The following is a 23,139-nucleotide window of genomic DNA, read 5'->3' as shown; positions in this document are numbered from 1 at the left end:
ATCTTACCTCGGGCTGTGGGAACTAAGGAAATGGACGAGGCAGGAGTCCACTTACACATGTAAACCACAGACTCTAACACAACAGAAAATCAAATGAGAGCTAAATAGAGCGACCAGCAGCCTGCTGTGAGCTCTCCTTCAGGAGGAAACCTTTAATTCTGACTAGGTACCTTACGGGAAGCTCATGAAGGAGGATGTTGTTTGACCTGTGTTGGGCAGGTCATGTCTGGAAGGAGGGGAGGGGTTGGATTCTAGGCAGAGGAAATAACATGAACAGAAGCCCAAAGTCAGGATGCTGGCTCAGAACCCAAAGTCAGGATGCTGGCTCAGAACCTCAATAATGAGGTTATTGGGCCTCATTCTCAAGGCCAGTTGAAGGTGGCTTTGCTGACTGCCTCCCCAGTGACACTGTCAGGTTGGGTCATTCTGTTCCTCTGACTCCCACAGCACTTCCTTCCACAAGGCATTTCTTCTGCTGTACCACTTACAGCACAATATTCATATTCTCTGTTGACATGTTTACTTCTTTGTAGCCTCATACGGAATTTTTGCTTCATAAGAGCAGAAACCAGACTCCACTGACCCCTTTATTCTCTAATTGGTATAGTTCCTGGTACAAACTGCTACTCAAGGATTCAAAGGAGGACCTTGAAAAGCAGACAGAATTTATTTTGCATTTGGTAGGCAATGGTGAACCCTCAAATGTATCAAAGGTTTTTTTTTTTTTTGAGACAGAGTCTAGCTTTTTCATACAGGCTGGAGTGCAGTGACACAATCACAGCTCACTGCTGCCTCAAACTCCTGGACTCAAAGGATCCTCCTGCCTTGGCCTCCAGAGTAGCTGGGATTATAGGTATGCATCACCATGCCCAGCTATTTAATTTTTTTTTTTTTTTTTTGTAGAGACAGAGAATCTCTCTGTTGCCCTGGCTGGTCTTGAACTCCTGGCCTCAAGTGATCCTCTCACCTTAGCCTCCCAATGGCTGGGATTACAGATATGAGCCATTGTGCCAGGCTGGTTTTGTGTATTTTTTAAAAGTATCATGGGCAGCAGAATTTGGTACCATTTATTTGTAAAACTAAATGTAGCGGGTATGGGTCCAGTTGTGCATAGAAAAGAGTCATGGTGGTGCAGGCACAGCAGGAAGGAGGCCGTCATGTGGAAAGTTGCTATACATGACTTTGGTCTGGGAATGGTGACATGGTCATGTTGCTTAGAACTGAGAGTAAAGATAGAAAAATCATGATGATGAGTGAGTCTAAGAGTAGAGTGAAGAGTTTTGTTTGGATTTATTGATTAAACCATGCCAAAATAAGTTTAATAACTGCTGATCTTTCTTTTTCAGTACACTTGAGTATATCCCTGTAGGTGATCAATTTGCATATGCACGTTTAAAAGTTACTTTTTGTCAAAAATGCTTGACTTTCACAAGTAGCTGTTAAATTTTCAGGGTTAATACCCATCGGGATGGTACAGTAGTTATGTCTGAATACTTGTCTCCAACAGGAATCATTCTGTTACTACTCTAGGCCACATCTTCATCGCCTCCAGGATGCCCTTTACACTTGGTGACCATGTCACTGTTTTTGGCAATGGACTAGAAAGGAAAGGAAAAGTTATTTAGTTAAATGTTTATTTCACAGTTGCAAACTGAAGCTCTGATTTTTTAATTAACTTGTCTGAAATCTTCTAGGCTGTTAGTTGCAGAACTGGGCATAAAAATGCAAGTGTATAGACCCAGCCATCCAAAACGCTTAGTCAACCCAGCAGTCTCATGAAACGAATGAAATTGGTGTTTCATTAAGTCAAAATATAATTTGAGCAAGTATTTGATTGTTGTATAATATGTGTATATTGTGTAATTTGTTAAGATAATTTGTTTAATAATTTAAATAATTGTTATGTAATTAGAGTATGTGTCATACGGCATCCAAAGATAGAAGATAGACCCCATGCAGTTATCATATGAAAGATCATATATATACATTTATATACATACATGTGCATATGTAAATTTATAAATTGCATTATATGCAAGGAGGGAAAAAAGGGACTTCTGTGGACTGAATTGCATGCCTCCCCCAAGTTCACATGTTAAATCTCTTACCTTCGATGTGATGGTGTTTGAAGATGGGGCCTTTGGGAGGTAATTAGAGTTAGGTAAATGTATGAGGGCTGGGCCTTCATGATGGGATTAGTAATTATATAAGAAGAGGTAGAAAGCTTGCTCTCTCTCCCTACCATTTGAGGACAGAGCGAGAAGGCAGCCATCTCTAATCTGGCAAGGAGGCTCTCATCAGGAAGAGAATCAATGGGCACCTTGACCTTGGGCTTTTCAGCCTCCATGACTGTGAGCAATAAATGCCTATTGTTTAAGCCACCCAGCTGATGGTATTTTGTTACAGTAGACCAAGCCCATGAGTACAGAAACTGACACTTTTAACCACCTGGTTTATGGGAGAGAATTATGTCAGGAAAATTCTATACAATGTTTTATTCTTACAACCACGCTGTGAATTGAACACTCTTTTCATTTCCAGAAGTGAATGCTAGAAATGGTAAGTAACTTCCCCAAGGCCGTACATAGGAGGCAACGGGGCAAGCCTAAGTTTGTCAGATCCCTGAAGCCTCTCTCTTAGATCACAGCTTCTTCTAGGTGTCATGCAGGCATTAAAGAATAATCATTCCTTACTAGAGTTCTAAAAAAGTCTTGAGAGGGGGCCACTGGTCCTGGAAGGCCCTAGCTCTGTAAGGTCAGCCCCAACTTCTCTTGGATTTTCCATGATTCCTTCTGGCTCTCATCTGAAGTTGCTCCCATTCATCTAGCACATGTGAGCTTCCTTATAACTGGGCTGAAGTCCCAGGAACTTAAAATTCTTCTTACTTGGCAGTGATGGAAGCTTTTGTGTCTGCCTCTTCCATATTTCAAAGGTTCTATTTCTGTTTCTATTTGAGAAACTGCCGACGTACACAAATGCTGGAGAGGTGGTGCTCATTCACTTTTTTACAAGGTCTTCTGCACCTTCCTGTCTTAAAGCCACACCATCCCCTTCTCTGAACTGATGGAATGGGAAGGATGTTTCAATACCCCTGACTTTTGAGGTAAGAAAATACCTCTCAGCCAGAGCAACCCATTACTGAAATGTTCTTCTCCATGAAATCTTCTTCGGGTCACATTCTCCCTGGTTCATCCTGGCTAGTTAAGTATCTCCAGTGCCACGTTCAGGTTTTGAGGTTGAGAAAAGAACCAGAGATATAAATATTTCTGACAGAAAATAAGAACTGAGATAATGAGTTTTAAATTATTTTACAAATGGTGGGATAGCAAGTCCTTCTTATTCCTGAGGACGAAATTCTGATTATTTATAGTCCTCTCCAAATGTTACTCTATGACAATCCTCTGATGGGTTAAATTACTTTTCTTTGAGGCTTCCAATGTATTTTTCAAAGTGGGCTGGTTAGTAAAATGGGAGATGGATTCTGGTTCCCAGAAAGGCAGGATTGTCCCAGGAAAGGTTGCTCACTTCTTCTGAATTCAGAACTATAAATGCCAGTCGCCATTTGATTGCTACGACTTCTGGTTGCATTTGGCAGTTATGATGCATGAGACCCTGAACTGCAATAAAATGAAAGGAGATTGCAGCTTTCTTGGTCACCTGAAGTTAATAGTGGAGCATGACAAGGCAGTGGGCTGGGAGGCAGTCAGGGGTCTGGGGATGGCAGGGGTCGGGGAAAAAGAAGCAGTGTTCACCTGCTGAGACCAGGAAGGACAACAAGAGCTCTGTTTGCTTTTCTTCTGCAACAGAAATCAATGTAAAAACTACATCAAGGAGTATGAGTTGAGTTGAAGGATCATATAAATCATCCAATATGCCTATTTGCTAATAGTATTTTGCTGAGTCTTTAGGTTCCAATGAGGTACCTTGGGACAGTTGTGGGGTAAAGGGAATGCAGACAGAAGGGGCTTCAAAAAGATCTGCCATCTGTCACCCGAGGAGGTGACTAGTACCTATTTTATATAATGCGGTTTTGAGTCAGGTTTTGTTTCATCTAAAAAATAGCTTTGCTTCTGAAGAAAGCTTGGAAACCACTGATTTTGTTGAAAATATCATGAGTAGCTTTGTTACAGATATTTCCTGAACCTACAAAGCATGTTTACAGGACATTAGAGGGGTCCTAGGATGGGAGGATCTATCTTAGGTCAGGGTCTCCCAGAAATAAACCCCAAGCCAAAGATCTGAGTGCAAAGAATTTTCCAAGGAAAGTCTCCAAGGAACTGGAGAGAGAGAGAGAGAGAGAGAGAGAGAGAGAGAGAGAGACAGAGAGACAGAGAGAGACAGAGAGAGAGAGAGAGAGAGAGAGAGAGACAGAGAGAGAGAGAGAGAGACAGAGAGAGAGAGAGAGAGAGAGAGAGAGAGAGAGAGACAGAGAGAGAGAGAGAGAGAGAGAGAGAGAGAAGCAAGATAGGGAGGGGAAGAAGACAAGCAAGACTGAAATTTCAGATGAGGTTTCCAGTCTAATCCACAAGGATCTCTGGAATTTATTTTGGGGCAAGGAAGCTGGACTTTTATAACCTAGACCCAGCTAAGCAGTTACAGATCATCTTAGGGGTATATAAACTCCTAGACGTTTCTTCCTCTTTTTATAGATAAATCAGTTAGAGTAGCCTAAGGATCGTTCTTTGAAGAGGTTGTAGTGGCAAATAGAGAACATCATGGCACACAGAAACTGAAGGATGGGCACCCAGCACTGGCAAGAGAATTTGAGGTGGTCTTGGTGGGGATACCAATAATGTCTACCCTAGGCTGCTTGAATTAAGTTAATCATGGAAGCAGCAACTTCCTTCCCCACCGTCCCACTCTGGATCACTCCATATTGCATGTTGTCTCTGGACAAACACTGTAATATTTCCCCTACCCTTTAACTCCTTTCTTTCTTGTTCATATTCAGCCCATCATCTCCAATTAACCTCTCTTTCCTACAGTTGACCTTTCTGTTTTGTTTCTGTATAAAATGGGTAGAGATGTATTGGAAGGAATTAGCCTGTGCAATTGTGGGTCTGGCTACACAAGTATGAAGTTCACAGGACAGGCACTGGGGAAGTCAAAGGGAAGAAGATGATTATATGTAACCCTTCAGGCAGACCTGAAGTTTCTTGGGGACAAGTAGAAGTTTCTGAACTCTTTGAAGCCCTCTTTTAAAGTTTTATAGCAATTCCTTCAGTCCCACCAAGGATCATCTCTCAGTTGATTAACTCCTGGGCTCTGCTGGAGAATTAGTTTAATGATGGGACATCACAGGGCGTGAAAACATGCAACCAGAGCTGCCCACTATAAGCTGGTTACTGTCAGACCCACTTAATCATTAAGTCAGGTGGGCACATCAGCATTCCATCATTCTTTGGAAATGCTACAACTGGGATCAGAAATGAGTAGGCTCAAAGGGCAAAAGGAAGTTATGAGAAGAGGTGGTCCAGATCCTAACCGCTTGCTTTACTGTACCAGCACTTCTCCCCTTAGCTCACACCTATGGCCTCTTTCTTCGGTGCTTTCCTACAACAAACTGATAAAGGAGAAAACCACTTTGGCTTGATTCATGGGTGGGTCAGCTCCATATGTTGGTGTTATTTGAAATTGGACATTGAAAATTGTTTGAAAGTGACCCTGAAAGATAGCTGCGAGGGAAAGTCCTTCCAGGAGGCCAGGGTGTTCACAGCACATTAACTTTGTGTTGTGGGCTAAATATTTGTGTGTCCTGCACAAATTCATATGTTGAAGCCCTAACCCCAAATGTGATAGTATTTGGAGATGAGGCCTTCAGGAGACAATTAGTTTTAGATGAGGTCATGAGGGTGGGCTCTCATGATGAGATTAGTGTCCTTATAAACAGTGACATCAGAGAACTTGTTCTGTCTCTCTCTTCTTTTGTGTGTGCAAGGAAGAGGTCATGTGAGGATACAGTGAGAAGATGACCATCTAGAAGCCAGGAAGAGAGTCTTTACCAGAACCAGCCATGGTACCCTGATCGTGGACTTTTAGCCACCATGAGAAAATAATTCTCTGTTGTTTAAGCCACCCAGCCTATGGCATTTTGTTATAGCAGTCTAAGCTGACTATTACACTTGATGTGAAGAAAACATGGCCTGAATTGCAGAACTATGCAGACTCCTTGGCAGGGAAAATGGTTTGGGTGACTGATCAGAAGCCTAAAAGGAACATGATTAGAAGATTCAAAACATAGAAATTTGAGACAGAGGCAGGTGATGAAATTACAGTAGTGGGCATTCTATTTGTTAATCTTTGCATTTCATGTTGTGCCCACCAGAAAGCATCCAACATAGAGAAGTCTCTCAACCACCACCAGATAATGCTTGTCCTGGGATGTCAACACTGCCCTCTGTCCTTAGCTAGCCCAGTGCCTGTGAAATGAGTCTTAGACCAGCCACGTATGAGCCAACAGCAGCAGCTCACACCCACCTAGGCCTTTCTAGGTTCCGTGCAGCTACAGAGACCAACACCAAGCTCCTGATAGGGCACCGTCCCATGAGGATCCCAGCTACCCACTTGGTGGGAGTTTGTTTACACTAAATTACTTGTACTCTGGAAGGGTAGTGACTTGTCATTGCTGGAATCATCACTTATGCATTTTTCTTCCCCGCCCTCAATGTTCCTGCAAGCATCATCATTCCAAGTTTACAGGAGGCCCATACAAGTTGCCTCAGTCTTTGAGATTCATTTTATATTGTGGAGATGCCCCAGTGGGCACATAACCATTTTATCCACTAGGCCTAATTTCCACTTCTTTGCCCAGAATTAGCTAGCCTAATAAAATAATGAGGTGCCCACTTGGAAATGATGCTAGTGCTTTGTGTTGCTCTCTTTCAGGATGCAAAATATGGACTAAACTTATTTGAGCCTAATGATCATTAATTCTTAGTAGTACCAATATGCATGGTTATGCAATTTTCTCTATCCATTTAGAGCACTCTGTGTGAAGGGGTCAAAAAAAGACATTTGGAATAATCTGAGGTTGGTATTCATGTGTCCCGACTTGCAATGGTTTGACTTACAATTTTGTTGACTTCATGATGGTGCAAAAGCAATATGCATTCAATAGAAATAACACTTAGAGTACCCATACAAGCATTCTCTTTTTCATGGTCAGTACAGTATTCAATAAGTTACATGAAATATCAATACTTTATTATAAAATAGGCTTTGAGTTAGATGATTTTACCCAACTGCAGACTAGTGTAAGTGTTCTGAGCACGTTTAAGGTAGGCCAGACTAAACTATGATATTCCGTAGATGAGGTGTATTAAATGCTTTTTCAACTTACGGTATTTCTATTTATAATGGGATGATTGGGATGTAACCCTATTGTAAGTTGAGGCGCATGTATACCTCCATGGCTACAGAAATCTGAGATATTTTATCTTTTTTCCCCATTTTCAACCATACATACGTATTTGTAGTTTATATAAACAGCATTTTTATTGTGAAATATGAGATGCCAGTGGTCATGACTTTGATAAATTGTAAAATGTATCTTCTACCCCACCTTAGTTCTTATAAGAACTCTCTTTCCACTCACTGGCCCACACAACTGTTCCTGGGAATAACTCAGTGGAGATGGCAATTTAATGTATTTGAATAGGCATGGACCAACAGGTAGAAAACTAGGTGCCAGTACTCTGTGCTGGTGCAAGGCATTAGAAGCTAAATGCTGTCTGTGTTATGTATAAGAAGAATGAGAAGAGGCCATGTGATGTTGTAGAGTGACAGCGCATCTATGAATGAGGACACTTGTTGTTTGGCCATGGGCAGTCTCTTTAACCACTCCAGACATCTCTTTCGCCATCTGTAGGGCAGGACAATTGTATGGCATGATCTCTGAGAGCTCTTTAAGCCCGGATCTTCTTTAACACTGGGGTAACAGAAGGGTGTCATCCACCTTCTCTACAGACTCCAGCTTTATATTTGTATCACTTACTGTACAGAAAGTGCCTGAGGCTTTTTGGTGTATAATAAGGTGCAGTGTTGAGCATTGCAGAAATCAGAAAGGCGGTAGGGAGAGAATGAATGTTTATGCTGAGACTTCATATTTGTTATTTTATTTAATCCACACAACAACGTATGAGGTAGGCTACTACCCTCATGCTCCTGATGTGGCTAGTGCCACATCAGCTTGGCCCTCAGCTTGGTGGCCCAGCTTGGGGGCACAGACACATTGGTATTTCTTACATTTTTTGAATGATTACTGTAGGATCTATCTACCTCTATTGCAGAAGAGTCTATGTCATCCTTTTGAGGCCTCCCTGTGTCCTAATTTGTTAAATGTTCTGCGTCCAGCAGGTTGAGTCCTGCCTGCAGATGTCAAGTCATTAGAGAGTGGAAAGTAAGATCCATCTACTTGTATACACAGTCAATTTCCCTACAAAGGTAGTGAGACAGCTTGGTTTCTCATAGGTATCTTTGCTCTACAAAGATAGTGAGACAACGAGACAACTTGGTTTCTCATAGGTACATAGATTTATTTTTTTTGACAATATGGTAATTACTGATGTCCAGATTGCTCACAGCAAAGCTACCAATGCTTAGGGTGGCTTAGTTCCAGTTGGCATGACTAGCCATTAGTCCCAAGCAGTGTTTCTGAGACAGTGGTGATGTGTTGAAAGTCTCTAAGACTCAGTTCTTTACTGTGCCTGAACAGCCACCACTCAAGCACCCAGACTTTTGTGTTCCACCCAGATTCTCTTTCCTTCTGCTAAATAACCCTTTGAAGCCCTTGCTCCATTCTCCTGTGGCAGCCTGTGTCAAGGCCACCTGATCCATCCTGAAAGCTTTTCCCATATTTTAATTCGAGGATACTTGTGCTGTGGTCTTAGTTTTTTCCAAAAGGTTTTTGGCTCCTTTCAAAAGTTGATCCAGCCTTCTCCAGGGTCTTGTGTATGCCAAGGTGTCTAAGTGAGGGGTGGACATCATGGAGCTACAGAAGGTTTTGATCATCCTTTTTCCCTGCCAGTAGCAATCTACTTCAATATAAGTTCCCTCTCAGGTGACATCTCCCGTGTATTGCTTTGCTGCCTCTAGCTGCACAGACAGGCAACTGGAGTAATTTTTGAAGTTCTCTTCTCATGCTTTCTCTTTATACACAAGTTAGTGATGAAGAGATTGATGCTCAGATATCTAAATTAACTGGCCCCAAATATGACCACTAACAAGTGACAGAAGCAGGATTTGAATTCAAGATTCTCTGAAACAAATGCACCTACTCTTTTTGTTATAACGTAGACTGTCTAGATAAATAATCAGGTGCAATGGTCATCCTTGAGGAAGTTATGGTTGATTTCAGAGTTAGAAATATTATCTTAAAGACTGGCAAACAAAATTAGACGGTGTTCAATATTACTATAGAACTATAAGCATTGAGAAATGGGATTCCTGTGCTGGTCAGGGAGTACTTCAGTGAGAAGCTGAGAACCCAGTTGGATTGCAGAATGAATCATATTTAATAGCAAAGCACACTCAGGAGGGACATCCTAGGTGTGGTTGTGTGGAAGACTCTGTATCCCTGCAGAGAATCAGACCTGGAATAACCTTATTTTCAGATAACGAAGGTTGAGTATTGGCCAGGTGCGGTGGCCCATGCCTGTAATCCCAGAACTTCGGGAGGCTGAGGTGGGTGGATCACCTGAAGTTGGGGGTTCGAGACCAACCTGACCAACATGGAGAAACCCTGTCTCTACTAAAAACACAAAATTAGCCGGGCATGGTGGCATATGCCTATAATCCCAGCTACTCGGGAGGCTGAGGTAGGAGAATCGCTTGAACCCGGGAGGCAGAGGTTGCAGTGAACCGAGATCGTGCATTGCACTCCAGCCTGGGCAAAAAGAGTGAAACTCCATCTCAAAAATAAAATAAAATAAAATAAAATAAAATAAAATAAAATAAAATAAAATAAAATAAATAAATGGTGAGTGTTGAAGTAACATAGTCACAACACATAATTAATTTCTACCAGAGCTTGGAAATAAAAAATAGTGCCTAATATTTGTCTAAGATTGACACACATTAAATCCTGTTTAATTATCACAACAACTTGTGTGGTAGCTATTATTATCATTCAATTTTTTTCAGACGGGAAAATTGGGGCTGAAGCATATTAATTATGACCAATGTTTTTATAGCCTCTTAAAGTTCAGAAAATGCATTTTATTTTGCCTTTATAACAACCCTGTGTATGGGGTACTCAAAAAAGAGGATTTTTAATTCTTTTTTTCTTTCATTGGAGTATGGACATTTTAGGGTCACTGACTATGTTTGCTTCCTGCAGCTGAGGAACACTAATTATCTTTTGGAAAATTCCTCCTGAATCCCTTTGGTTACATATCAGTAAAACAGACACTATCTATTCTGCCAAACTGAGAATTTGGCTTTTTAATGTGAGTTGAGTATATATATCTCTAGAATGGTCCTGGAAGAACTATTTCTCCTAAAGGTGAATTTATGCTGTACTCTTACTGTGTTCAGGAAGTGCTATTTAAAATTGATCAACTCAGACTTTGCTAAACAAATGGCAAGACAGCCATTACCCTGTCTGTTTCTGGTGATCAGACTGCCCTGTGGGTGGAAGGAAGACCAGAGGATTTCCTGAAGAATGAATGTCCCTGCTTTATCTCCCTCTGGGTCAGAAAGGAAGCCAGCCTATGCTGGATGTGGGCAGAGATTGTGGAAGAAACCTCCTTCTTACTGGGTACCAAGAAATGGTCCTCTGGTCTCTAGAGGAGGAAGTTGCCAGAGACTTTTTTGTTGGTGAGGGTTGGATGCCTCCTCCATTAGGAAGACTTGCAGCTGCAGAATGCAAATCCAAGATGGATTAATAGTTTGTAAGTCCCGTGTACAACCTTGGAAGTTATATGAGTCACTCTTTGCTTTATTCTTTCCTGTTCCTCATGCATGGACCCCAAGCAACATAGATTTTTTTGGGAGATGTTAAGGAAGAAGACTGTGTCCAAGTTTATAAAAAATTGTGGTGCTTTTTGTAAAAGAAACTAGGGAGCAAAGGATACCTAGAGAAAGACAAGCCAGAAACCAGAGTGGATTAGTAGAGCCTGTCAACAATGTTTGGAAGGTCATGAAAATTTTGGAAAGAGGAAAACCTTAGGAGGAAGACTAGATATTCTGTTGATCTATAATATGGGGGTGAATGGTTTTCTAATTTGACAATTAAAGGAAATATATCATTAATCTGTTCCCCAAGATAGTGAAATGGAACAAACCAATAATATTTTTGAGTTAGGAATGACAATAACAACAATGCTTATTATATTCCATATATTTTGTTTTACATTTATTAGCTTATTTATTCCTCATAATAATTCTATGAGGAAACTGAGGCACAGAAAAATTAAGTGACTTGCTGAGAGTTTTAAGTGATCAAGGGGGAAATCAATTCCATAAATAATTGTTTTGTCTTTTTACGGATGAGAAGCAAATAAAATAAAATAATAAAATAAAATAAAATAAAAAAGTACCAAGCTGGTTGATTAATTACTAAAGGAGAGCAGAGATTTAAGGGCTGGTGATGGCTTCAGATCCTTCATTTTGCTTGATGAAAGAAGTGGGTGGATGTAGGTTCTTCTTGTCTCTGTCCTACGTCTACTTCATCGTTAGAGTCCTCTATTTTGTCTGCACCTGAGTGCATGCATGCACACACACATACAGATATATACACAGGCATGTGCCTTCCACATATACTTGCGCATATACACATACATACATGCACAGACACATACATGCACACACATATGCACACACACACACACACATCTCCTTTCAGTACTGAAATATCACTGCTCAGACAGTGACAGGGAAGATAGGCTCACCTGCATGCTAGCTGATTTTGTTGGTTTTAGGGGATTTTGAAAGGTTTGAGAAGATATTGTTGGTAACAAATAGACATTTTTAAAATGTCAAGTCACTCTCAAAATGGATGCTTCTCCCTTAATAGACATATGCTGATTGCTTAAATGCTACAAGACAAGCTTCCAGCTTTTGCTGTAGACATTTCAAAAGGCTGACAGGAGCTGATGTCTCCCACAGAGAGAATACTTTGGTGACAGGGTTTTCATGTAAATTATATGGAATTAGATGGTGGGCAGAGGGAGAGACTTTATTACTCAGAGATAAAACAATCTACCAAATAAATTACAGGGTGGTGTGGCGTGGGGCCTGGGGCTGGCCTGCAGTATGACAGATGAGGGCTTAGACCTCTGTTTTGTGCCAGTAGAATGACCTTCAAGTCTCTGAAGTTGAGTTTCCTAGCCTGGGAAGAAACAAGCAGGGAGAGTCCTCCTCTCTGCAGGTGGGGTGAGGGTGAGTGATAGTGGTTGTTGGGTCTAGCGCAGTGCAGAGGATACGATTGGAGCTTAGAAAGTGGTAACTAAAGTTACCACTATTTCTGCTTTTTAAAAAATTGAATGCAAATGATAAATATGTCCAGTGGCAATTATTTGCCAAGTATCTGGGGACTGTGAGAAGATTCCCATGATCTCCTAAAACCTTTCTTGATCCTCGATACAAGTATTGTTCATTGAACACTTGTGATGTGAATAGGCAGAGTGCGAGTCCCACTTTCCCAGGAACATGGAGGGAGCAACTGATGCTCCCATTTACACAAGAGGACCTCCATCCCTTGCTGCCACACTGCTGCAAGGAAAATAAGAATCGGTCCTTCTGTCATCAGAGTCTCCAGCAGGTGCTGGATGACGGTGTTGTCCTTACAAGAACGTCTGAGCTCTCTTGGACTGCCCCTTACCCCAATGGTGGTAGAGGAGGAATGTTGAAGACATAGGAATCACACACAGTTAGGGTTTAAGGCAGAGATTCTCAGTTCTGACTGCATATCAGGATCAACTGAGGAATCTTTAAAACCCTGAAAGCCCAGGCTGCACTCCAGCCCAATTAAGTCTGAATTTCTGGAGACGGCACCAGGGTGGCAGGGCTTTTAAAGCTGCCAGATGATTCCTATGTGCCGACAAGCTTGAGATCAATGAATCTGGGATCTCTGCAGATGCTGCACACACACCATTGAGTCTATCTCGGTGTTTTCCAAACTTGAGCCATTAGAGACTCATCAGAGATGTTTGTTAAAAACACAGATTTCAGAGTCTTTCCCAGGAGATTTTGATCCTTTCTGTGTGGGGTGGCACTGGAGACTGAGAGTTTAACACTGAATTCAGGTGATTCTTCTGTTGCGTCAAACTGGGAAACTCATCCTGTGCTGAAAGCTTTGACTCAATTTTTACAGCAAATACTCCTAAAGAGGATGATGAGTTGCTGTTACTGATGGTCTACTTAGTAACTTAAGTAATAGGATTACAGATTCTCTTTTAAAGAGTCTTGGGAATCACCTAGTCCTACAATCTTCTAGGTGAGGAAACTGAGGCTCAGAGGGAAGTGACTTCTCCAAAGTCACATATTAAATTAACCCTAGAGCAGGCTAAGAAGCCAGACCTTCAGCTCCCCTTCTGTGCTGCTTCCTCTGGGGCAGGGCCAGCTCTGCAAATTCAGAATCATCAAGCAGCCGGAGTGGTCAGCGTTTCTGAGCAGGCAGCCAGAATTGCTTTCCCCTTAATATATCCTTATGACAAGGTGATTGGTGCTAAACAAGGTCCCTGGAGGAACATGGAACAGCTGTAGCCTCCAGGGCCACTCCTGGTGGACCAGGCTAATCCATTTTGGTGGACAGCTACCCTCTGCTCAAGCACCCGAAAACTTTCATCTTTATTATTAACTCATTAATCACCATGGCCAGTGGCGGCACTGTGAAACCCCAAGGAGAGACAGGCAAGCATGACAATGCTGGTGTTGGTTTCCATGTGCTTTAATACAGCCTTCAGGCGGTCTCACAGCTAATTATTAGGACTGTAACCTAGAGAATGTCTGCCCTGTTGGCAGATGGAATCCTCACCGATGCTCTAGGAGGAAGCAAAGGTTAAGATAATTAGTGCTTTTGACTGAGGAAGAACCAGGCAGAGAAAGGTGTCGTGGGGCAAGGGCCCCTGAGTGAAGAGTATGAAAAGATTGCTTAGTTGATTCAGCAATAAAGAGTTCAAGTGTTAGATCTGATGCTTCTCATTTCTGGACTTCGGTTTCCTCCTTTGGGAAAACTGATCTATTATTTGTACTTTCTAAAAGTTACTTGTGGGGATGAATCAGCCAAAGAGGTGGAAGAACTAAGTATTTTCCTTACATGGAAAAGACTGTCACTGGACTAGGCCTAGATGTCTGCCCCTCTCTTCAGACATATGACTTGGCAGTCCTTCAAGCTGATATTTACTGAACATATATCTAAGAATTATTAAGCAACTTTATCTTAACAATGGCAATTATTAAGCAATATCAAGAAAAGTCTTGCATGGAGGAAAGATAGAGAAAGAGGCCTACTGCTATAGAGCTCAGATTCTTTGTCAGGGCCATTGGAAAATCAGCCCCATCCTGACACAGTGTCTCACTCTGCAGAATGAGCTTTATGGGTACCTAACTATATTCTTCTGCAAAGACCATTTAGTGACCATCCGTGCTTTTACGCTTTTGCAGGGTGGTTTATGCACCTATGATCTCCTACATGCCTTATCAAAATAAAGGCATACCTTGCTTAATTGTGCTTTGCTTTATTGCACTTCACAGGTATTGTGGCAAGCCTGGGTTGAGCAAGTCTATCGGTACCATTTTTCCAAAGGCATGTGCTCACTTTGTCTCTGTTGCAGTTTAGTGAATCTCCTAGTATTTCAAACTTTTCTATTATTATTATTATGTGTGTCATGGTGATCTCTGATCAGTGATCTTTTATGTCACCATTGTAATTGGTTTCTGGTGCCACAAACTATGACCATATACGATGAGGAACTTCATAAATGTGTGTGTTATTACCACTCCACCAACCAACCCTGCTTCCATCTCTCTCCCTCTCCTTGGGCCTCTCTATTCCCTGAGAGACAATATTGAAATTGGGCCAATTAACGAACTTCCAATGGTTTTTAAGTATTCAAGTGAAAGAAAGAGTCACACATCTCCTATTTTAAATCACAAGCTGGAAATGATTAAGCTTAGCGAAGAAGGAACATATAAAGCTGAGCTAGGTTGAAAGCCAGAACTCTCTCACCAAACAGCCAAGTTGTGAATGCAAAGGGAAAGTTCTTGAAGGAAATACAAAGTGCTGCTCTAATGAATACATGAATGGTAACAAGTGAAGCAACCTTATTTCTGATATGGAGAAAGTTATAGTGGTCTAGATAGAAGATCAAACCAGGCAAAACACTGTCTTAAGCCAAAATCTAATTTAGAACAAAACTTTAACTCTCTTCAATTCTATGAAGGCTAAAAGACGTGTGGAAGATGTAGAAAAATTTTTGGAAACTAGCAGAGTTTTTTGTTTTTCATGAGGTTTAAGGAACAAAGCCATCTCCATAACATAAAAGTGCAAGCTGAAGCAGCAAGTTATGATACAGAAGCTATAGCAAGCTATCCAGAGGATCTAGCTAAGATCATTGAGGAAGGTGGCTACACTAGACAACATATTTTCAGAGTAGATAAAACAGACTTCTATGGGAAGAAAATGCCATTTAGGATTTTATAGCTAGAAAGGAGAAGTCAATGTCTGTCTTCAAAGCTTCAAAGGATAGGCTAACTCTCTTCTTAGGGGTCAGGCATGCAGCTGGTGATATTAAATTGAAGCCAGTGCTAATTTACCATTCTGAAAATCCCAGAGTCCTTAATAATTATGCTAAATTGACTCTGCCTGTGTTCTATAAATGTAATAACAGAGCCTGGATTACAGTATACTTGTTTATGGCATGGTTTACTGAATATTTTGAGTTCATTATAAAGACCTACAGATTTATTAATAGAAAAAATATCTTTTTAAAAATATTACTGCTCAATAGCAATTTACCTGGTCACCCCAAAAACTCTGGTGGGAATGTATAATAAGATTAGTGTTGTTTCCATGCCTGCTAATACATCTATTCTGCAGCCCATGATCAAAGAGTAATTTTGACTTTCAAGTCTTGTTGTTTAATAAATACATTTTATAAGACTATGGCTGCCATAGATAGTGATTCCTCCAAGGTAGCTAAGCAAAATAAGTTGAAAACCTTCTGGAAAGGATTCACCACTCTAGATTCTATTAAGAACATTTATGATGCATGGGAGGAGGTCAAAATATCAACATTAACACAAGTTTGGAAAAAGTTGATTCCAATCCTCATGAATGACTTGAGGGATTCAAGACTTCACTGGAGTAAGTAACTGCAGATTTGGTGGAAATAGCAAGAGAATTGGAATTAGAAGTGGAGCCTGAAGATGTGACTGAACTGTTGCAATCTCATGATAAAACCTTTACAAATGAGGCATTGTTCTTATGAGATTAACAACGTGGTTTCTTGCGATGGGATCTACTTCTTGGTAAGACACTGTGAACGTTGTTGAAATGACAACAAATAATTTGGAATATTACAAATATTGTAAAAGATTACAAACTAAGGCTTATAAACTTAATTGGTAAAGCAGAATTTTAGAGAGATGACTCCAATTTTAAAAGAAGTTCTATGGTAGATAAAATGCTATCAAACAGCATCACATAATACAGAAATTTCTCTCTCTCTCTCTCTCTCTGTGTGTGTGTGTGTGTGTGTGTGTGTGTGTATGAAAAGAAGAATCAATCTATGTGACAAACTTCACGGTGATATTATTTTAAGAAATTGCCACAGTAACCCTAACTTTCAGCAATTACTACCCCGATCAGTCATCAGCCATCAACATCAAGCCAAGACCCTCCACCAGCATAAAGATCACAATGTGCTGAAGGCTCAGAAAACCATTAGTATTTTTAGCAATACATTATTTTTAAATTAAGGTATGCACATTGTTTTTCTTAGACATAATGCTATTGCAGACTTAATAGATTAAAAGTATAACATAAACATGTCTTTTCTATGCACCGTGAAACCAAAAGACTTACATGGCTTGCTTTATTGTGGTGATCTGAAACCAAGCCTGTAATATCTGTGAGGTATACCTGTGGTATATTAATGTATTCTTATTCCAGTGGTTTTGGTGGGACTTAATTTTCCAACTCTTGGAACCAAGCACAGCTGGGCGTCATCTTTCTCTGGTTACTTTGTCTGGCTCAAGGATGGGCACATGATACAAGGCACAATTTGGGATAGACTTCTGGAAAAGGAGCTCGCTGTTTATCCACAGTGTTTAATTTGAGAGGATTCAAGATCTGAATCTGCTGCATGTTTTTCATGTCCCAGAAAGAGATCTTGTCTGAGGAAGGAGCCACGTAGAGGGAGGCAGAGCTGAGCAACAGAGAGCAAGTGACCGGGCCCTGCCCTGACCAAGTTGTACTTGAAGATATTCTTTTGAAGTATTAATATTTAGTTACATGAGACAAGTGCTTTAGTCCTTTTGGATCAGGAATTCTGCCATTTGCAACTGAAAGTCCTAACTGAGATACTCAGCAAACTTCTGATTATTATAGTGGCTTTCCCTGTATCTCAAGCTTGGGAAAGCAGAATGGTAGGATACATAAGGATTCTGGCTGCTAAAGTGAAATGTTTACTGTGGAATAATGCTTTGTTATTTCTCGGTTAATTTAGTTAGTGTCAGGTTAACACTCAGGTTTGGCCATTTCTGAGTAGACTGAGAATATTTTTCTTCTGGATCAGCAAGGCTGTGGTCTAGCTCCTGGGTGGCAGTAAACGTGCCAGGAATCTTTCTCTTGTGACAGTGGCCACAGCCTGCACCCATAAAATATGCAAATATATATACATATATATACACACACACACACACACACAGAGGCACATATCTGCACAGATGTATATATGCATTTGTGTGTGTAGTTGGTTTATTATGCTAAGTGCACTTAAGTCATTTCTTTAAACTTAACTTTGCAACGTAAGCATGGCTCATATTTGTATTAAAGTTTTATGGACCTTATTTGTAAATCCTGAGTCCTACTTCATGAAGTTTGATGCTCTGGCCTCTGTAGCTTAGCTCTGGAATTTGCCCACAAGGGCGGGCCTGGTGAGCACAGTTTCTATAGCTCAGGGGCCTTTGGACCACCCTGAAGGACTGGTTGATTATCAAGGTGCTCCACTGAATCTGTATGTTTTTTGCACCTTGCAGGAAAGGGACACAGGACAAATCTTCAAATCTTTCAGGATTAAGTATGTGTACTTTCAGACTCCGTTACAACCAAGAAATCTGTTTCATGCTTTCCACCTGCTGAATGGTCAGTGAACGAGCCATATTAGCAGAAAGACCTCCCATAAGTTGAATCTGCCTGACACTAAGACATCTGTATAAAAGATAAAAGATCACCAATTTTTCAAACGATTGTCATTATGATGCTGTAACAACATGTATTATTTGCAAATCTGGAATATGGTGAGTGGATTTTTTCCCTTTTAACCTGTTTGGCACTTTGACAAATGTCCCAGAAGCACAGAAGTAAGATGATCAGATTCCCTCACTTCTCTTCTTCTTGCTTCAAAAGGCCTTGTGGGTGGGTTTTCCCCATCATTTAAGTTCATTCATTGACTCCAGCTAAGCCCAGAAACTGTCAAGCTGAAATACTGTGAGCACAACTGGTCTCACATTTTCTTCTAGTTTTAATGAAAAGCTTTGGAAGTTAAAGATTTGTAACTGTCTCCCAACCCAGGAAGTTGAAACGATATTCTTAGGCTTTGGATTTTCATTGTTGGTGTTGCTATTGAGCTCAAACTGAAACTCTTGGAGCTGGTTAAACTTTTATTGTCAGTACTTACATCACTTTTAAAAGCACTTCTATGACAATTCTAGTGTCCAGACACTATGCTTGGCTCCCCAAAGATGAAAAATCAAGGTTGATATTCTCAAAGACCCCACAATACTGGGAACATACAAAAATTAGTTTCACGTGAAACATAATGAAATGTGCGTTTAACAGAGGCACATGCCAAGGGTGTGGCATCTCAGAGGAAAAGGCACAATTCTGCCTAGAAAAATCAAGGAAGGCTTCTTAAAGGTAGTAGTGTTTGTGTAAAGTCTTAAAGGATTTTAGAGAATAGGAAGAATAAGAAAAACTGAAAACAAGGGCTATCATGAATAAGTCTTGGAGACACAAAAACAGATTTTAGATGTGAAAATAAGAGGGCAACAGATCCAAGATGATCCTAAAGTTAATCAGGAGAGAACAACTCAACACACATCCTCTCCCCAATCCAGTTATATATGAGTTTGGGGAGATGTGTACACAGGAGGAAAAGGGGACCTCTTTGGATCTTTCTTTCCTATGGCTCCAGCCTCCCCCTCCTCACACAGCTTAATACACATATGCACTTGTCCATTTATACTCATGTGTTCTACAGTGTTAGAAAACTTAGGCTTCCCTGTTCACTCCTTTTGTCTTTTATGCCTTCAAGTTTTGTATATTCAATTCTCTGTGCCTGGAATGCCTCTGTCTTCTACTCCTATCACCTGGATGATGCTATCCTCTTATGCTTTAAGATTCAGCTCAAGATCACCTCTTCTGGGAAACTTTTCTTTTTCTACAAGCAACTTTATACTCCTCATCATTTGTATATCTATGGGTCCATTTATATTCAGATTCTTCTAGATGTAAGCAACAGAAACCCAATTCAAACTTGCATAGTCCTAAAAGGGGAATGTTGACTCATATAACTAGGATAAAGAGATGATGGAGATAATCTGAAGGTTTAAATGTTATAATCTGGGCATTGGTGTACTTTTTCTTTCTACCTTTTGGCTCTGCTTACCCAAGCTTTAATTTCAAGAGACAATTTGAGTGTGGAGGCAACATGACCCTTGGCAATGCTGTCTTCATTGTCCTTACAAGTCAAAATCCTAAAGTAGACAGACTTTTCTCTCTCAGTGCATGTATGGGCTAAATATGATTGTGGGATCTTGCCTGTCTCTGGTAGATTTATATGCTCTAACTCAAATCATCTATGTGGTCATGGGAACAAATTTGCTTGGTTGCTCAAACCACGTAGAATTCTATGGGATTTCCCATAAAGAAGAGAGCCTGTGTTATCAGGAGAAAGGGGAAAAGGTAAAGTAACAAACAGAAAACACCCATATTACCACTCTACTGTTACAGCATTTGTCACAACAATGTAATGGTTGGCTCACCAGTCTGTCTTTACTGCTAGACTGTAACCCTTGATAACTGTAATGGAGACCAACCCACACCTGTAGCAGGGTGCCCGGCTTAGTTAATTACAGTTGGGTGAGTTAACCAATGCATAAAGGGATGAAAGAATAAACATGCCTGTGACAAAGATGGGTCAAGTAATGGCATTTTCATTGTATACTTTTAGCCCATCATCTCTAGCCTGGCCTATCTTAATAGCCTTTTAATTAACCTCCATATCATCAGTCTTTGCCTCCTCTGGTTCATTCTTTACACAGCAGCCAAATCAATATGTAAAAAAATTCAAATATGATAATTTTATTCATCTGCTTAAAGCCCTTTCATGCGTTTGGGATATTGAACAAAATTTTTTTTCAGGACTTAAGATCTGACTTTTGTCTACTTCTTCAGCTCCATCTCTTGTTACTCTCACTACCCCTAACACCAATCACCACACCACACTTCTGCCAACTGCAAACTCATGTGTACTTTACAGTCCAGTCAATTGAAATTACTCTTACTTCCTCAAAGACATATAGTTGTCTCTTGCTTCCAAGTCTTTGTTTCATCCCCCTGGGGTGCTTTTCCTCTCTCTTCCCTCCTCATGTGGATAATTTCTATTTGTACTTCAAAGTCCAGCTTATACATCATCTCATAAGTGAGCATCCCATGGCCTTCTAACCTGTCTCCAATGTGTTCCCACAAGACACCCCTCCCTCCCATAGAGACACCTATCATACCCTTCTGTACCTGCTTATTTCCTTGTCTGTATCACCTGTTAGCTAAACTAAGGCTGTGAGAACATGAGGTGTATCTGTTTTATTCATTATTGTATCTCCACCACCTAGATAGGACTTGGCCTTGATGAATGAATGAACGAGTGTGTGAATTTATTGAGTCTCAGCAGTTTGCTAGCCATTTGGTATGAACTGAAGTTGGAGGGGTAATCATCACACAGTCCCTGCCCTGAAGGGTTTCCCTGTCTCCATACAGAACAGCTGAGGTTCACAGAGAGTGTAAGTGCCACAGCCTGGCATTGAATCCAATCCCAGTTCCAGACGCAGGCTCTTCACTCCACATCAGCTGTTCTTGTGTTGATATCCAGTGTGGATTCATTTGGATAGAGTGGCTTGTGGTTGGGGCCATCTGAGGCCGGCCTGAAATGGCATTCAGGCCAAGAGCTATGTTCCAAATAACTGTTGTCCTCTTCATCTGAAGAGAGATCTGTTGATCGTGTTTGGCTTTGGGAAACATGGTGGGACTAACATTCCACTCTTATTTGTGCATTAAAACATGGGCATCAAAATATACTTTACTGAATAATGAAAGCAGCCTTCAAAGTTGAATGTTTGATTTGCTGGTGGTTCTTCATGGTCAGGCTTAGATTGCAGGAGCTAATTCTCTAGTCATTCTTGACAGAAAATTAGGGGACCCAAGTTCTAATCTCAACCTGACTGGTAGGCATTTGCATGATTGTTTTTATGAGAGAAAGCCCCACCTCATCCCCTAAAAAAATGGACTTTCTTTGACCTAAAGCTGCTATGGGAATCTCATATTCTTTTCTAGTGTTTGGTTTACTACATAACCTAATTCTGTCCAGTGAGACATAGGAGGGAGAACCACAAGAAGCTTCATTTCCAAACAAAAAGACAGAGCCTATTGAGAGAAAGCATTTAGCACATCTTTCCTTCATCCTGAGGGGACATCACTGAAAGGACATGAATGTGGAGTTGTAGAAGCTCTCCTGTGACCCTAAAGCGATAACAAAGGATGAAAGGAAAGGGGTCAAGGTCCTGAGTGTAGCTGACCAGGAAGATTAGAAAGAGCTCCAGTTAAGCCCCAGAACAAAAGCTATGGCCTTATGATTCCATGAGATAATTTACTATCTTCCTTATTGCTCAGAGCCGTTTAAGTTGGGTTCTCCATTACTGTCAGACAAAAGCATTCCAAAGAGATACATATGCAGTCAATGAAGTTACAGCTGTTAGGTTATAACAAAAGCAAAACCAAACAAAACTAATCTGTTGATTAGACCTAATCAACCATCAAATATGGTGTTAACTTTTCAGACACTAGCAGTGGTACTTTAAGTCTCTGTATTTAAAGTATGTCTGTTGCATGTATGCACCATTGTTCTGGATATATGTATATATATATACTATTCTGTTTCATGTAGACCCTACTTAAATTCCTGTTTTTAGGCAATATGACATAAGGGGAAAAGAGCAAGATCATTGAAGTTATACCTAGGTTTGTATCCCAGATCTTTTGCTTCATAAGTCGTACAGCCTTGCCCTTGTCTGAGCCTTAGAAGTCTGTTCGTAAAATAAGAATTGTAGTGTCTACATCTGGAGGGTTTTGAGATCAAATCAGCTAAGATAAAGGGTACAAAATTCCAGTTAGATAGTAGGAATAAGTTCAAGAGACCTATTGTACAACATGGTGACTCTAGTAACAATGTGTTATATTATTGAAAATTGCTAAAACAGTAGGTACAAGTGTTCTTATCACAAAAAAAGTATGTGTGGTAATGCATTTAATTACCTTGATCTAACCATGCTACACTCTGCACTCATTTCAAAATATCATATAGTGCACCATGATAAATATATACCAAAGAAAGTATGTGAATATGACAGCTGAGAGCCTGGTATGTGGTTGACATGGAAAACATTTTAGATAATATTGTTATTTCAATATGTTCCACATGAGGCAACTACTTAGTTTACGATATGTCACATCTTATCTTGTACTTCCAGGGGTGAGGTGTCATTCTCTCCATTTAACTTCCTTGTCCATGAGTAGTGCTGCATTAATAGTGATTACAGACTTCATTTAGCTTCATCTCTAGGAGTCAGTTCTGAATCTCCCATCTCCTTAACCTCTTATATCCAGTCAATTGCAGAATGAATCATTCTTTTTGTGTTTGT

The 23,139-nt window shown here is 40.5% G+C and overlaps 1 long non-coding RNA gene across 5 annotated transcripts in view; it reads right to left on the bottom strand.

Annotated features, from left to right (window-relative positions):
- Positions 1-1,266: 1,266 nt before the first annotated feature.
- The window catches only part of LOC105488253 (uncharacterized), a 37,556-nt gene continuing 15,683 nt past the window's right edge, over positions 1,267-23,139 (bottom strand). For 3 of the 5 annotated variants that reach the window (XR_011606706.1, XR_003019528.2, XR_011606709.1), the window contains exons 6-7: positions 22,456-22,582; positions 13,872-13,982 (exon numbers count right to left, since the gene is read on the bottom strand). This is a non-coding gene — a long non-coding RNA (uncharacterized lncRNA). Of the gene's footprint in view, positions 1,599-13,871; positions 13,983-22,455; positions 22,583-23,139 lie in introns of those variants that run through there. The other 2 variants (XR_011606708.1, XR_011606707.1) reach the window with 2 other exon arrangements.

Source organism: Macaca nemestrina, chromosome 8 (assembly GCF_043159975.1).
Source record: "Macaca nemestrina isolate mMacNem1 chromosome 8, mMacNem.hap1, whole genome shotgun sequence".
NCBI lineage: Eukaryota > Metazoa > Chordata > Mammalia > Primates > Cercopithecidae > Macaca > Macaca nemestrina.
Note: the sequence above shows the minus strand (reverse complement) of the source record. Positions and strands in the feature narration are given on the sequence as shown.